The 14653-nt window shown below is 40.6% G+C and overlaps 1 long non-coding RNA gene across 1 annotated transcript; it reads right to left on the bottom strand.

Moving 5' to 3' along the window:
• Positions 1-10282: 10282 nt before the first annotated feature.
• LOC140600418 (uncharacterized) lies at positions 10283-14400 on the bottom strand. The gene is made up of 3 exons (XR_012003688.1): positions 14284-14400; positions 12174-12308; positions 10283-11635 (listed from the first exon to the last, which is right to left on the bottom strand). It is a non-coding gene; the product is annotated as an uncharacterized lncRNA (long non-coding RNA).
• Between the last annotated feature and the right edge of the window lie 253 nt (positions 14401-14653).

The following is a 14653-nucleotide window of genomic DNA, read 5'->3' as shown; positions in this document are numbered from 1 at the left end:
CAGACTTTTAAAAAAATCAAGTAAGAATGAAAAAAAAAAAGGCCAATTAAAATCAGAAATGAGTGACAGCAGACAGTATTAACTGATACCATAAAAACACAAATAATAAAAAGTGACAATGGATAACTATATGCCAAGAAAGAGATACCAAAAATGTGTATAAATTTCAAAAAAGATGTTAGCTACCTAGATTTCAGGATTCCAATAAATATTTCCTGAAGAAATATTTTAAAAGTCACAATTGATCTACAACTACTAAGTAGATTGAAAAAGTAATTTAAAACTTCCAAACAGGGCAGCTCCGGTGGCGCAGGGGCAGCCCCGGTGGCGCAGCGATTTAGCGCCGCCTGCAGACCAGGGTGCGATCCTGGAGACCCGCTATTGAGTCCCATGTCAGGTTCTCTGCATGGAGCCTGCTTCTCCCTCTGCCTGTGTCTCTGCCTCTCTCTCTCTGTGTCCTATGAATAAATACAATCTTTAAAAACTAACAAACAAGCAAAAACTTCCCAACAAAGAAAAGTTTTATTCCATATGAATTCACTGGATAATTCAGAGATTTAATGTAAAAGTACTTCTTTTTTCTTTCTTTAAAGATTTTATTCATTTGTTCATGAGAGACACACAGATAGATAGGCAGAGACACAGGCAGAGGGAGAAGCAGGCTCCATGCACAAAGCCTGATGTGGGACTCGATCGAGAGACTCTGGGATCACACCCTGAGCCTAAGGAAGAGGCGTAACCGCTGAGCAACCCAGGAGTCCCATGGAAAAGTATTTCAAATCTCTTCCAACATTTTCAGGGAGTGAAGAGAAGGGAAATTATCAAAATAGTCTCTGTGACTCAAGTGTTACCAGGTTGTCAAAGGCAAAGGAAGACTGTACAAGTAAAGAAGATTACAAAGTACTACCTGTGAGGCGCAGTTATATAAAGTCCACAATAAAAAAAGCAAATTAGCACACTGAATCAAAAAAACGTTCTATAACACAATTAAAGGCAATTCTTCCTGGAATTCAAGGGTGTTTCAACATATGGAAAACTATAAGTTAAAGGCTCCACATTAACAGAATGAAGATCAAAAATGGCAATCATATTGCTGCAGAACAAGAGTAAGAGCATATTGGACAATGTTTCACTATTAAAAACACTCAAGAAAGTAGGAATAGAAGCAAACCACCTCAACTTAATAAAGGCCATATAGATATGAAAACCTGAAATCTAATATATTCAATAGCAAAAAAAAACTGTAAGCTTCTTCTGTATGATCATAACAAAGGGATTTCACTTCTATTCAACACAGTACTGGATATTCAGTCTGAATGGGAAAACAAAACAAAACAAAACAAAAAACAAAAAAACATAAATGGGAAACATAAATCCAAATGGGAAAAGAAAAGTCAAGTTTATCTCTTTAGAGATGACATCCATAAAAAACCCTACACAATCTTTATTTTTTTGTTGTTTTGTTGGTAATCATTTGTATTGTTTATTTCTAGTAATTTTTTCTACGACACATTGCATTGTCAATTTTTTTAATAATATAAATGCCTGAATTAATTTGCAGTTTCAACTTTTTTCTTTTATTTATTCATTTCTTTATTATAGTAGGTTCCATACCTAACATGAAGCCTAACTGGCTAACTGGGTCCTGAACCCAAGACCCTGAGATCGAGACCTAAGCTGAGATTAAGAGTCAGATGCGAAACCGAGTGAGCCACCTAGACACCCCCAACTTTTCTTCTGAACGTTACAAGACAAGGAACTAGAAAAAGAAGAAACTTACCTGTGATCAAGTAGAGAAAGAAACTAACAAAGAAAAATTAGAGGTAGGGACCATAATAAACAGTAACTTAACATTGACATCAATGCCCAGATTTTCCAAAAAATAATCAAAAATTTAACTACATTAACTAAGAAAAAAGGAGAGAAGTCTCAAAAATTAAAACAAGAAATGGGACAGAAAACACATCCGATAACTACAGAAATACATAGTGTGATAACAGATTGTATGAACAATTATATACAAACACATCAGGTAACTTAGAAAAATCACAGATAATTCCCCTATATATAAAACTACCAAGACTGAAATATATATCTTAAACCCAACAAGTAGATCCTCACAGACCAATAACAAGAATGAAAGTTGAATGTAGAATAAAAACATTCCCAGCACAGAAAAGCCCAGGACCACATACCTTTGCTGGTCAGTTCTACCGAACATTAAAATAATAATTAATGACAATCCATCAAAATCTTACAAATAGTGGAATGGACAGAACATATTCAACATCATCCTATGAGGCCCAGCATTACCCTGGTACCAAAGCAGGATAAACATCGTACAAGAACAAAATACACTAGCTTGTTTGATATAGGTGTTGCTACTCTGGCTTTCTTTTGACATCCATTTGCAACATAAATGTTTTTCCATGCAAGTGTAGCCAGTACCTAGCACCATAGAACCAGATTACAATACCACTGACCATATCGCCTGTGGTATATCCTTTAGCCTCATGATTTATCGATTCTATAACTGAAAGCCTATACCTTCCATTCCCCTTTACCCAGTTGGCCCATCATCCCTCTCCATTCCACTCCAGAAAGCAGCAGTTCTGTTTTGTTTTTGGAGTGGGTCTGTTTCTGCCATTTTTGCGGTTTCTAGCCATTGATGACAATGAAAAGAGACCAAGGAGGTATTGTGCTGGACAATGTAAACAGACCTAGAAAGTACTGTGCTGATAAGTCAGGCAAATAAAAGCAAATAACATATGATTTCACTTATAGGTGCAGGCTAAAAAAAAAGTGAACAAACAAATAAAAAGCAGAAACAGACGCATAAATATCAATTTCATGTTTTTATTTTTTAAGATTTTGTTTATTTATTCATGAGAGACACACAGAGAGAGGCAGAGAGAAAGGCTGAGGGAGAAGCAGGCTCCCTGAGGGGGATCGATCCCAGAACCTGAGATTCCAACCTGAGCTGAGGCAGAGGCTCAGTGACTGAGCCACCCAGAAGCCCATCACTTCATTTCAAATAAACCCATGGATAATCCCAAGAAGTATAAAAATTCCATGTTCCACATATTCTATAGTGGAACAAGCTTGCCTGTAACAATTTTCCAATGCTAGCCGAAGACAGAGGACTCTCAGATTCAAGTCCAAGGATCTTAGGGTTCATAAAACACCACAAACATCTTGATCACGCTAATTTCACTTGCCAGCTCCAAATCCCCATTTCACACATGTAGATGCTGCATATGCAGTGGGTTTGTGTCGCATCTATGAGACCCTGAGCATAGGGAACCCCAGTATCTTGAAAGCGGAGAGCTTATCTTCCTGAACCTTAGCCATAGAAGATGACATCCGTTGGCTTCTACAGTTAACAAATCTGTCCTCCATCTAAGGGTAAGATATTATCATTATATTTCAAAGCATTTTAATATTCGCACAGCAGCGGAAAGCAAATTAAGGATAAACACTTTCAGTGCCTCTATCCTTAACATACAGAGTAACTTAAACCTATAGAATCGTTTCCCAACAATATCCATCACTCAGTCTGACCCCAGCATGTCTCCTGACTAATTTTCCCAGATGTGCACCACCTCATCAAACACTCATTAGCCAGACACAGGATCTGGGATAAAATCTATTCAATGTGGGTTGCCTGCGTGGCTCAGTCAGTTCAGTGTCTGACTCTTGATTTTGGCTCATGTCATGATCTCAGGGGTTGTGGGTTCAGGTTCCTCAACAGACTCTGGACTCAGTGCTCAGCATGAAGTCTACTTGAGATTCCCTCCCTCTCCCTCCCACCCCATCCACGTACACCCTCTCTGTAAAACAAATAAAGCCTTTGGAACTTTTTATTTTATTTTATTTTATTTTTTAATTTATTTATTTATGATAGTCACAGAGAGAGAGAGAGAGAGAGAGAGGCAGAGACACAGGCAGAGGGAGAAGCAGGCTCCATGCACTGGGAGCCCGATGTGGGATTCGATCCCGGGTCTCCAGGATCGCGCCCTGGGCCTACGGCAGGCGCCAAACCGCTGCGCCACCCAGGGATTCCCTGGAACTTTTTAGAAAGCAGTTTACATCAGGAGATATTTATCAAGGTTATCATTGGCAGGATACAATGCAGAAGAATTGGGTGACTTATAACATTCACTTCTGCACTGTTCCTGTGGGGCTTTCGTCAACCACGTAGACAAATCCAAGTACTCATGAAGGTCTACCTTAAACTTCTATAGTGAACTTTGCAAGGGAGATGTGTGAAGAAACACCTAAACTGTGCAGAAGCATATGAATTTACATGTAGTTGATGACAGATCTTGTACTTCTAACCCAGGCAGATCAGGTCCTGGAAATAGTGGAATCATGCCTCATTACAAGAAAATGGCTGAGAATTGGGAAACAAATAGGATTTAGTGCAGAGATGTTCACCACTCATCAACAAGAAATATCATAAAGAACAACATAAGGGCGCTTGGGTGGCTCAGTCGGTTAAGCCTTAGCTGAGGTCATGATCCCAGTGTTCTGGGATTGAGCCCCATGTTAGGCTCCCTGCTTGGTGGAGAGCCAGCTTCTAACTGTCCCTCTGCTGCTCCTCTTGCTTGTGCTCTCTCTGTCAAATAAATATATTAAACCTTTAAAAAAAAAAAAACAATATAGACATAAAAGATGGATGAGACCGGGTAAATAAAACAAGGACAAAGTTCTTTGGATGGCTCTGAAATGAGGTGAAGATTGGGAGGACATGTTGATCTTATTATGAATACAGCTGACCTGCTGCTTGCGCCTGGAGTGGATGAAAATCCTGGAACTGCTTGTCCAGATCACAAGCTCACAACACGGTATCAGGGAATACCAACAGTGTTCCATAAACCAAATGTATCATTTTATCACAACCTTTTTTTTTAAAGATTTTATTTATTTATTCATGAGAGACACACAGAGAGAGCTAGAGAGAGCAGAGACAGAGGAAGAGGGAGAAGCAGGCTCCATGCAGGGAGCCTGATGTGGGACTGGATCTCGGGAATCCAGGATCACGCCCTGGGCCGAAGGCAGGCGCTAAACTGCTGAGCCACCTGGGCTGCCCAAGATATCACAACCTTATCCAAACATGTTTTTCTTCATACTCTTTCTGTACATTTGACAGTGACATACAGAAGAAAATTAAAAAGTCAATGTACCTGGAAGCTCTTACTTTAACCCCCCTCCAAAGAAGAGTCCATAGGGTTAATATTAATGATCTGGAAGATAAGGAAGACCCACATGGTACCATAATGGACACAGCCCAGGCCACATAACAAAGAAGTGTGCATGCAAAGTCCTGGCAGAAATATTTTCACCCAGAGGCTGTCACCTGTGGGTGGGATCCCTTTAGATACAATGTCCCATGAGTTGACTATACTCATGTGTTGGACAATTTAATCTGTAGAACTTAACCTACCTCCAGTGAAGTAAGGAGAGAGATAATGGTAAAATGGCTTTGGTTTGCGAAAATTCCAGCTACAATCTATAACAAGTAAATTAAAAAAAAAAAAAAAAAACAAGTAAATTATTGCTACTGTCAAGCCTCTAGAGGCCATTCTGCTTTGGGATATAGGAATAATTGTTCATCAGAGCAGGGAGGTGCACTGAAGGCTTTGACATCCAACGTGACATTGGTTGTGTGGTTCTCTGAGATTCCTAAACGTCCCCAATGCCAGGAAAAGATGGAGAAAGAGTACAGTGAAGTGTGCTCCAAGACTGTGGTGCTATTAATTCATGTGAAGAAATGACTAATTAAAGCAAATGAAAAGAAACCACAATAAAACACTTCCAGAAAACACTTCAATTTGTTAGCCATGTTGAGAAAAAAGGAAAAATCAGAAAACCTCAGTCACTACCCAAACTAGAGGACAATGACTCTTAATACATTTCTGATTGATATTATATAGATCATTATGATGTTTTTAGAAAAACACAAAGGGTCTATCTCTGTTGTCTTAGTATATGAGAAAATTTTAAAAATGATAAAAACCACCAACCATAAAGGTTGAAATGACAAATTGGATTACATTAAGAACTTCTCTGCATCATAAGTTCAAGAGAAATAGAGTGAGAGAAGGAAAAAAGGACTCTTATTTATTTATTTATTTATTTATTTATTTATTTATTTATATAAAGCCTGAAGAAAAAAATGCCAAAACAGAAGAAATAGGCAAAATAAACCAGCAGATACTTTGAAAAAAAGATTATCAAAAGGTTAATGCCCAACTCCATAGTAACAAAAACAAAAAAGCAGATAAAATGACCACTTGGGGACGCCTGGGTGGCTCAGTGGTTGAGTGCCTGCCTTTGGCTCCAGGCATGATCCCAGGGTCCGGGGATAGAGACCTGCATTGGGGTACCTGCATGGAGCCTGCTCCTCCCTCTGCCTGTGTCTCTGCCCCTCTCTCTCTCTCATGAATAAATAAAATCTTTAAAAAAGAGAGATAGAGAGAATGACATAAACTACTAAGTTTTAGAGAGTGTGTGAATGGGGACGCCAGGTTCTGCCTTTGGCTCAGGTTGTGATTCCGGGGTCCTGGGATCAAGTCCTGCATCAGGCTCCCCGGGGGGAACCTGCTTCTCCCTCTACCTGTGTCTCTGCCCCTCTCTCTATGTCTCCATGAATAAATAAATAAAATCTTAAGTATTTGGGAGTATCTATTAAAGCTGAGTATGATTAAACATGTTTACCAACAATTTGATCTCACATATATAACCAGCAGATATGTGTGCATGTTCCACTAAAAGATAAATTATAGATTTTACATGCCAGTACTATCATGACAGTCCTGCACTGAAAATCATTCCCCTCCATTAGCCATAAAATGATGTATCAATTGATATTCACACAATGGAGTCGGATGGATCCATTCTAAAGAATGATGAACAATAACATGAAGGAATACAGATCAATTCACAAGCATAGATAGAAAAAAAGCCAAATACAAGAGTTCCCACTGCCTGATTACATTTATATAAAGTACAAAAACGAGGACAGTGATCTATGGCTTTCCGCGTTAAAAGAGTGCTGAGCCTTGTGGAAAGGTACCAAGGAAATAAAAGGAATTGCAGAGGTCAAGTAATATCTTTTTTGAGGTCAAATATTGTTTCTTGACATCAACAGTTTATAGAGACGTGCTTAGTTTGTGAAATTCAATTGAGCTGTTAACATACGTTCTATATATGTGACTTTACTTCAAAAAAATATTCAACATGGGGAAATTCTCTGGCTCAGTTTGTGGAACATGCAACTCTTGATTTGGGAGTTTGAGCCTTGTGTTAGGGGAGAAATTGCTCAGAAATGGGGTCCTAAAAATGTTCACCTAATATTAAAAATAAATAAAAATAAAATTTAAAATTTAAAAATTCTAAAAACCTCCCGAAAAAACTAGTTGTAAAAAGAGAAGTGTCATAAAGTAGATATATTGACAAGGTGAAATTAAATGTAGGAAGGACTAGATTTTCAAAGAATGCTTTAGTTTCTAGCTCAAGCAATATGGTACTGATATACATAGTTCACAGAAAAAAAAAAGAAGAAAATGTACAATTATTTTCTTAAAATGCATAAAGGAACACAAGAAAGGAATAAAAAAACAGGGAGCATATTAGGAAAGACAAAAAATGTAGTATAGCCAAACCCCAATACCTTCATTAAGATATTAAACACAAATAAACCAAACGTTCCTGGTGACACTAAACATTGATCGAATATATTCCACTGGAATTTTCTGGAGATAGAACTAAAACATGATGGTGAAATTGAAAAAAAGAAAACGGAACAAAACGTGTGTAGTGATAACCAACCAAACACGTGGCATGGCAAAATAAAAATCCTATTGAATAACCTTTAACGCCAAAGGAGTTGGTCACTATTAGTAGTTTTATTTTTGAAGATCTAGATGTACAGGATTTCAATAATCTATTTCATGGAGAATAAGCATAACCTATATTTGTGTGCATATTTATACACACACATATAAACATACACAGATATACATGTACATAGGGAAACATTTATTTTTAGCTGGAGACATTAAAAAAAATACTTATCACAGAAGGATGACATCATCAACATGGTGAAGCAGGTAGTTCCACCTCAGTACTTCTGAGATAGACATCACTAGGCAACTCTCAGTACTCAAGAGTGAGACTGAATCACCCCTTGGACCACAGAGACAAGGGGGACATTAGAAGGGTAAGAGGAACAATTTCAGTCTGACCACAATGCACCTTCCCTGGGGCCAGCACAGCGCTCCACCATGAGGGGCCAGCTGGAACTACAATTGTTCCACCATGAGAGAGAGCCCATGGTGGGCACCCAGCATTCCCCAAATGTCAAGCTGATTGTTGGGTGCCCACATAGGTCTGGCCTCAAGGGGTTCCCTGGGGGAATCTGGATCTTATAGACATCTGCTTCTAGTCATTGGTTCTCAGAGTGGGTTCCCTGGACAGGTACCTGAAAAAGTGTAAGAAAGGAAATTTGGGGAGTGTACCCTAGAAGTACTGACATGGTAATGTGGAGATAGACACAGCAATCTAAGATTTACAAGTGCTCCTGGTGATTCTGTTATGGGCTAAATTGGATAACCTCTGCAGGAACTAAGTCACAGCTCATCCCTGAGTTATCCACAGGTAAGTCATTCCTACAAATGCTCTATTTGGGGTTCCTGGATGGCTCAGTCAGTTAAGGGTCTGCCTTGGGCTCAGGTCATGGTCCCAGAGTCCTAGGATGGAGCCTCACCTTGGGCTCTCTGCTCAGTGGGGAGTCTGCTTCTCCCTCTCCTCCCTGTTCATGCTCTCTCTCTCTCTCTCTCTCTCTCTCTCTCTCTCGGTCACTCTCTCAAATAAATGAATAAATAAATAAAACCTTTTTTTGAAAAAAAAAGCTCTATGCTTACAGTGATGTCAATATTGTGACAGACACACACAAACAATGTGCATAACACAAATCTTCTTTATTCATAAATGAATTTGACTCGAACAGAGTCTTCCTCGGCTTCCCGCAGTTGTCTCTGCCTTCTCTCAATGCTCTCCTTGAGCTTCCTGAGATCTCCCCAAATACACTCTGTTCACATTGTACAATGAAATGAATCCAGATGAAAGTGAATTGGAACTTATTTAAATATTTTTTCAAGTTAGTTATGAAATTCATACAAGACATTAATACAGGTTATGGGAGGCACCTGGGTGGCTCAGTGGTTGGGTGTTTGCCTCCAGCTCAGGACGTGATCCCTGCATGCAGCCTCCTTCTCCCTCTGCCTGTGTCTCTGCCTCTCTCTGTGTCTTTCATGAATAAGTAAATAAAATCTTTAAAAAAATACAGGTTACGGAAGAGTAAGTTATACATCCCTCAGGTACCTGTGAACATCTCGTTATTTCAACTGCATAACTAATATTCTTGACTTGGATCAATTGCTATCCTGAAGATACATCCAGCTTTTAATAAACTACCATTCTATTCTCCTTAAAATGCAAATGGAAACACTATTTAAAATTCAGACTGTTTCTCTGTGGTACATTAATGCAAGGAAAGGTGCCCTGGACACTTACTTCCTCGGGACTTCTATCACGCTTACAGGTCAGCCACAAGCAGCATCTCCATGCGGACTTTCTTCATTAATTGTACATTATAATGTCCTTAATCTTCCATGTTAAAGTAGGTAGGAATGAAGTCCCCCTCATACCAGAGCCCTGCATGTCTGTGAGACAGCAGCCACCAAATCATCTTACATGTACACAAACGATAAAGCCTTGGGATGAGAGGATTTCAGAGTAAAATTAACATCTGCCATGCAAAAAATGTCAAATATGGTCAAAAGAAAACAGGAGACACACCAAAAATAATAATCTCTCTTCAGACAACCATCTCCTCTCCATCCTGACAGGGATATTAACAGATACAGAGGACCGCTGAATACCGGGTTTCAACAGCGGAGGTCCATATATATGTAACAATACATGAATACAGTACAGTACTATAAATGTGTTTTGTCTTCACCTTAAGATTTTCTATTCTCAAGCTAACATTATTATAAAAAATACCATATATAATACAGGAATACATACCAAAAACTGCGATGATTGACTGTTTATGTTCCAGGTGAGGCTTCTGAGGTCAACAACAGGTTATTTCCATGACAAAACAGGTGTGGTTTTCAATTTGGGGCTCTCAAAAGATACACACAGGTTTGCTTTTCTTTTCTTTTTTTAAAGATTTATTTATTTATTTATTCATAGAGATGCAGAGAGAGAGAGAGGCAGAGACACAGGCAGAGTGAGAAGCAGGCTCCATGCAGAGAGCCTGACCTGGGACTCAATCCAGGGTCTCCAGGACACGCCCTGGGCTGCAGGCGTAGCTTAAACCACTGCCCCACCGGGGCTGACCCACACAGGTTTTCAACTGTAAAGAGGTGGTGCCCCTAACACTTGCATTGTCCAAGGCTAAAATGTGAGTGATCTGTGTGTTTTAACTTTGGATTTTTCTCTATAATAAATACTTTGATTTCAGATCATGCCTGAAAAGGGATATTGACTTACTGCTTTCTTCTGTGAATTCTGATGTTATTTAGATTTCCTTTCCATCTCACAACTTACCAATTATTTATGTCCTTAATGTTTTTATCCTTTATAAAGATGTTTCTTTTCTGAAGTATGTAGTAAAACCAAAGGTCTTGCATCAATTTTACATTTCTTTTTTTTTTTTTTTTAAGATTTTATAATTTATTTACTCATGAGAGATACACAGAGAGAGAGAGAGAGATGCACAGGCAGAGGGAGAAGTAGGCTCCATTCAGGGAACCTGATGTGGGACTCGATCCCAGGACTCCAGGATCATGCCCTGGGCCAAAGGCAGGTGCTAAACTGCTCAGCCACCCAGGGATCCCATATTTCTATGGTTTCTGCCCAGTATGCTTTGTTATCTTACTGATGTTCAATAAGAGTGCAGTTCCAGGCATAGATGTGGACACTATTCTTAACAACTCTAAATTATTCCACAGGATGCATTACCTCATGTTGAATAGTTCTGGTTATGAATTAAATGCCTTGAACATTCTTTACATTTAAGGGCTTCCCCTCACTATGCACCCTCTGCTCCACGATGCACATCTCTCCACTATGTACCTCTCTGTTCACAAAGTTTGTAGTTTCGCATAAAGTTTTTGTCAAATTTTATTGTACATTTGTCAGCCATCCCCTCATTATGTTTTACATTAGGTTGTTAAGCTTAGGGTGGTAGTTAAAGGCTTTGCCGCATTTTAAACATTAGTAAGGTTTCTTCTTATTGTAAAATCTCTGCGATTGAGTGCTGAACACAACTTAAAAGCTTTGCTCTAGTTGCTAATTTGGAAGTCCTTTCTCCAGTGAGGGTACAGGATATACAATGAGATTTGAGCTTTATTAGACTTTCCCACCTTTATTACTTTTTTTTTAAATTTTTATTTATTTATGATAGTCACACAGAGAGAGAGAGGCAGAGACATAGGCATAAGGAGAAGCAGGCTCCATGCACCGGGAGCGTGACGTGGGATTCGATCCCGGGTCTCCAGGATCGCGCCCTGGGCCAAATCAGGCGCTCAACCGCTGAGCCACCCAGGCATCTCCACAACTAAAAGATTTAAAATAAGACATCCCACTTAGTGAACATACATGCATATATGTTAAAATGCTAATGTGTAAATTAATACCCAGTATAGCACTTTATTTATTTTTTTTTTTTTAATTTTTATTTATTTATGATAGTCACAGAGAGAGAAAGAGAGAGAGGCAGAGACACAGGCAGAGGGAGAAGCAGGCTCCATGCACCGGGAGCCCGACGTGGGATTCGATCCCGGGTCTCCAGGATCGCGCCCTGGGCCAAAGGCAGGCGCCAAACCGCTGCGCCACCCAGGGATCCCCCAGTATAGCACTTTAGATGAATCTGGAGACATAGGAACCACCAGGATTTGCTCTACCATGACAACAAAAATGGACCAAATTACTTTCTTTCAGTGCTCCAGAAGCCAGTTAGGAAAACACAGCACCCCCAGGCAGGTACAGATGAAGAAGAGCCAAAGCAAAGACACTAAGAAAGTTTGTGACACTTGCCCACAACAGCAGCTCACCCTCCCTTACAATTAAAGGCCACCCTGTGAAAAAACGCGTACCTCAGGAGAGAAAGAAACGAGTGACCTGTAGGTTCAGCGATCTGGATTCTTGGCTGCTGCCTGAGGGACTTGTTTCTGTCACGCATGACATGGATGCAGAGGGAACGACAGCACCCTCTGGATGCATTGTGGTGGCTGCTCAGACAAAAGGTGGGTGTTTGTTCAAACAAGAAAGAGACTACAGAGCTGAAGCAGAGGAAGGAATCATGTTAGGCATCGGACTCTTAATTTCGGGTCAGATCATGGACATGATCCTTCAGATGGTCTCTGAACTCTGTACTTGAAAACTGTCATCCTGGGGCACCTGGATGGCTCAGTCGGTTCTGCGTCGGGCTACCCATAGGCAGCCTGCTTCTCCCTCTCCCTATGTCTGTGCCTCTCTCTCTGTGCCTCTGAGGAATAAATATATAAAATTAAAAAAAAATTTTAAAAAAGGGGGTTACTATGACACTAAGTGTGGAGTAACATTGAAACCCACCAGATGGAGGTCTGATTGAGAGCCTCCAATCCCAGAAGTAAATATCTCTCTACAGGAAGGTGAGAGCCTTCCCTGTCCATTGGAAGCTAATGTGATGTGGGCCTGGAGCTAAGGATCAAAAAGGTATGCTGATCCATTTTTGTTGCAAAAAGCTGTTTCTGTTAAGACATAAAGACAGGACCACAGGAGGGCAGAAACACCTGCAGTATCTTTTTGAAAAGCCAATCATTATATAATTTAAGGAAGGGGCAAAGATAAACGGAGTTTCTAAAGAGACTTTCATATATTAAAGACTTACAGGATACTGGAGGTCTGGCTACTGCCAAACAAAAGTTGCTTTTGGCCTCTAACAAAGCATTAACATTAAGATAGTTGTGAATTCCTTCAGTCCTTTCAGACTCTGCAGATCTCCAGTATTTATCAGGGAATATTTCTTTTGCTTTTGTTCTCATTTGAAACTACAAGCAAGAGAAATTCAGAAGTTTCCTAATTAAACGTGATAGTTTCTGGGATCCCTGTTTGGCGCAGCGGTTAGGCGCCTGCCTTTGGCCCAGGGCGCGATCCTGAAGGCCCGGGAATGAATCCCACGTTGGGCTCCTGGTGCATGGAGCCTGCTTCTCCCTCTGCCTGTGTCTCTGCCTCTCTCTCTCTCTCTCTTTCTGTGTGACTATCATAAATAAATAAAAAGTTTTATTTTATTTAAAAATAATAAATAAATTAATAAATGAGATAGTTTTTGCACATCCTTCAGTAAACCTAAGATCTTTAGGAAATATAAGAAGGAAAGTATGAATTTTATAGGGAGAAGTCTGGCAGAGAGGAGCAAGCCAAGGAAAGGAAGGTAACATTAGCTGTAGGAAACAAACTAGTAGCAGTGCCTAAAGAGATGGGGGAACAGAGGGCTAGCTGAGGACAAATGATGAGCCAGGGCCAGCACATTGACAAGTCCTTGAAACAGGCAGAGGGACATTCCTCTCTGGACTCAACTGTCTTGATGGTCACACTTTGCCTAGGGCAAAAGGCAATCTTTGCCTGACCCCCAGGAGCCTGTTAGTCTACTTTAACCTTTGAAAATTCTTTAGAAATTTCCTTTATTTCTACACCCCCAAGGTAGGTGTTGGCGATCATACCCCCAGCACAACACCCACAGTTATCCATCAGAAGGGGCTCATGACTCAAGTTTTTTTTTTTTTTTTTAAAGATTTTATTTATTATTCCTGAGAGACACAGAGAAAGAGGCAGAGACACAGGCAGAGGGTGAAGCAGGCTCCATGCAGGGAGCCGGATGTGGGGCTCGATCCCGGGTCTCCAGGATCAAGCCCTGGGCCGAAGGCAGGCGCTAAACCGCTGAGCCACCCAGGGATCCCCCAAATACAATCTTCAAAAATAAAAAATAAATACAGTTTTGGTGGCTTATTGGAAGCCCCGTTGGAGAGAAGGGAAAGAAGGTGATGCGGGAGAAGTGTTCTAAGATCGAGCCTTGGGTATTATATTTGAAAAGGTTTTTAACAATAAGTGAAACCACGAGGCAGAAATATCAGAGCTGGAGGAATCAACACTTGCAATCTCCAAATGCAGGGAATTTCGGGCCAAAAAGGCACTGCGGCCTCTAAGCTGGGACACAAGGCTTACCTGAGACCCCGCCATCTCTGCTCCGTCCACCTCGGCCTCTAGCGAGCTCTCTCACAAGATCTCCGTGGAGGAGTCCCAGCTGCATCAGGAGAACACACCTTTAAAGGCAGCCAAGTCTCTCCACCTATAAACTGCTCCCCTGCAGGCAGGACTTTGAAATGCACAAAAAGCCCAACTTCCTAGTCCTTTGGGTGTGGAGCTGTTGAGAAGCTGTGAACTCCCAGTTGGAAATCAGGAACTGATTTTTCCTTCTCTGCTTCCAGGGCCCTCCCCTCCCCCAGATGCTCACAGATTTAGCTACAGCCTAGGCCCCGTGTGCTGTGGCCCTAACCCTCCTGACTCGGGTAGTGGAGACCATTACCCCTCCTAA

This window comes from Canis lupus, chromosome 1 (assembly GCF_048164855.1).
Source record: "Canis lupus baileyi chromosome 1, mCanLup2.hap1, whole genome shotgun sequence".
NCBI classification, from domain to species: domain Eukaryota; kingdom Metazoa; phylum Chordata; class Mammalia; order Carnivora; family Canidae; genus Canis; species Canis lupus.
The sequence above is the reverse complement of the archived record's forward strand: the minus strand, read 5'-3'. Positions and strand labels throughout refer to the sequence as shown.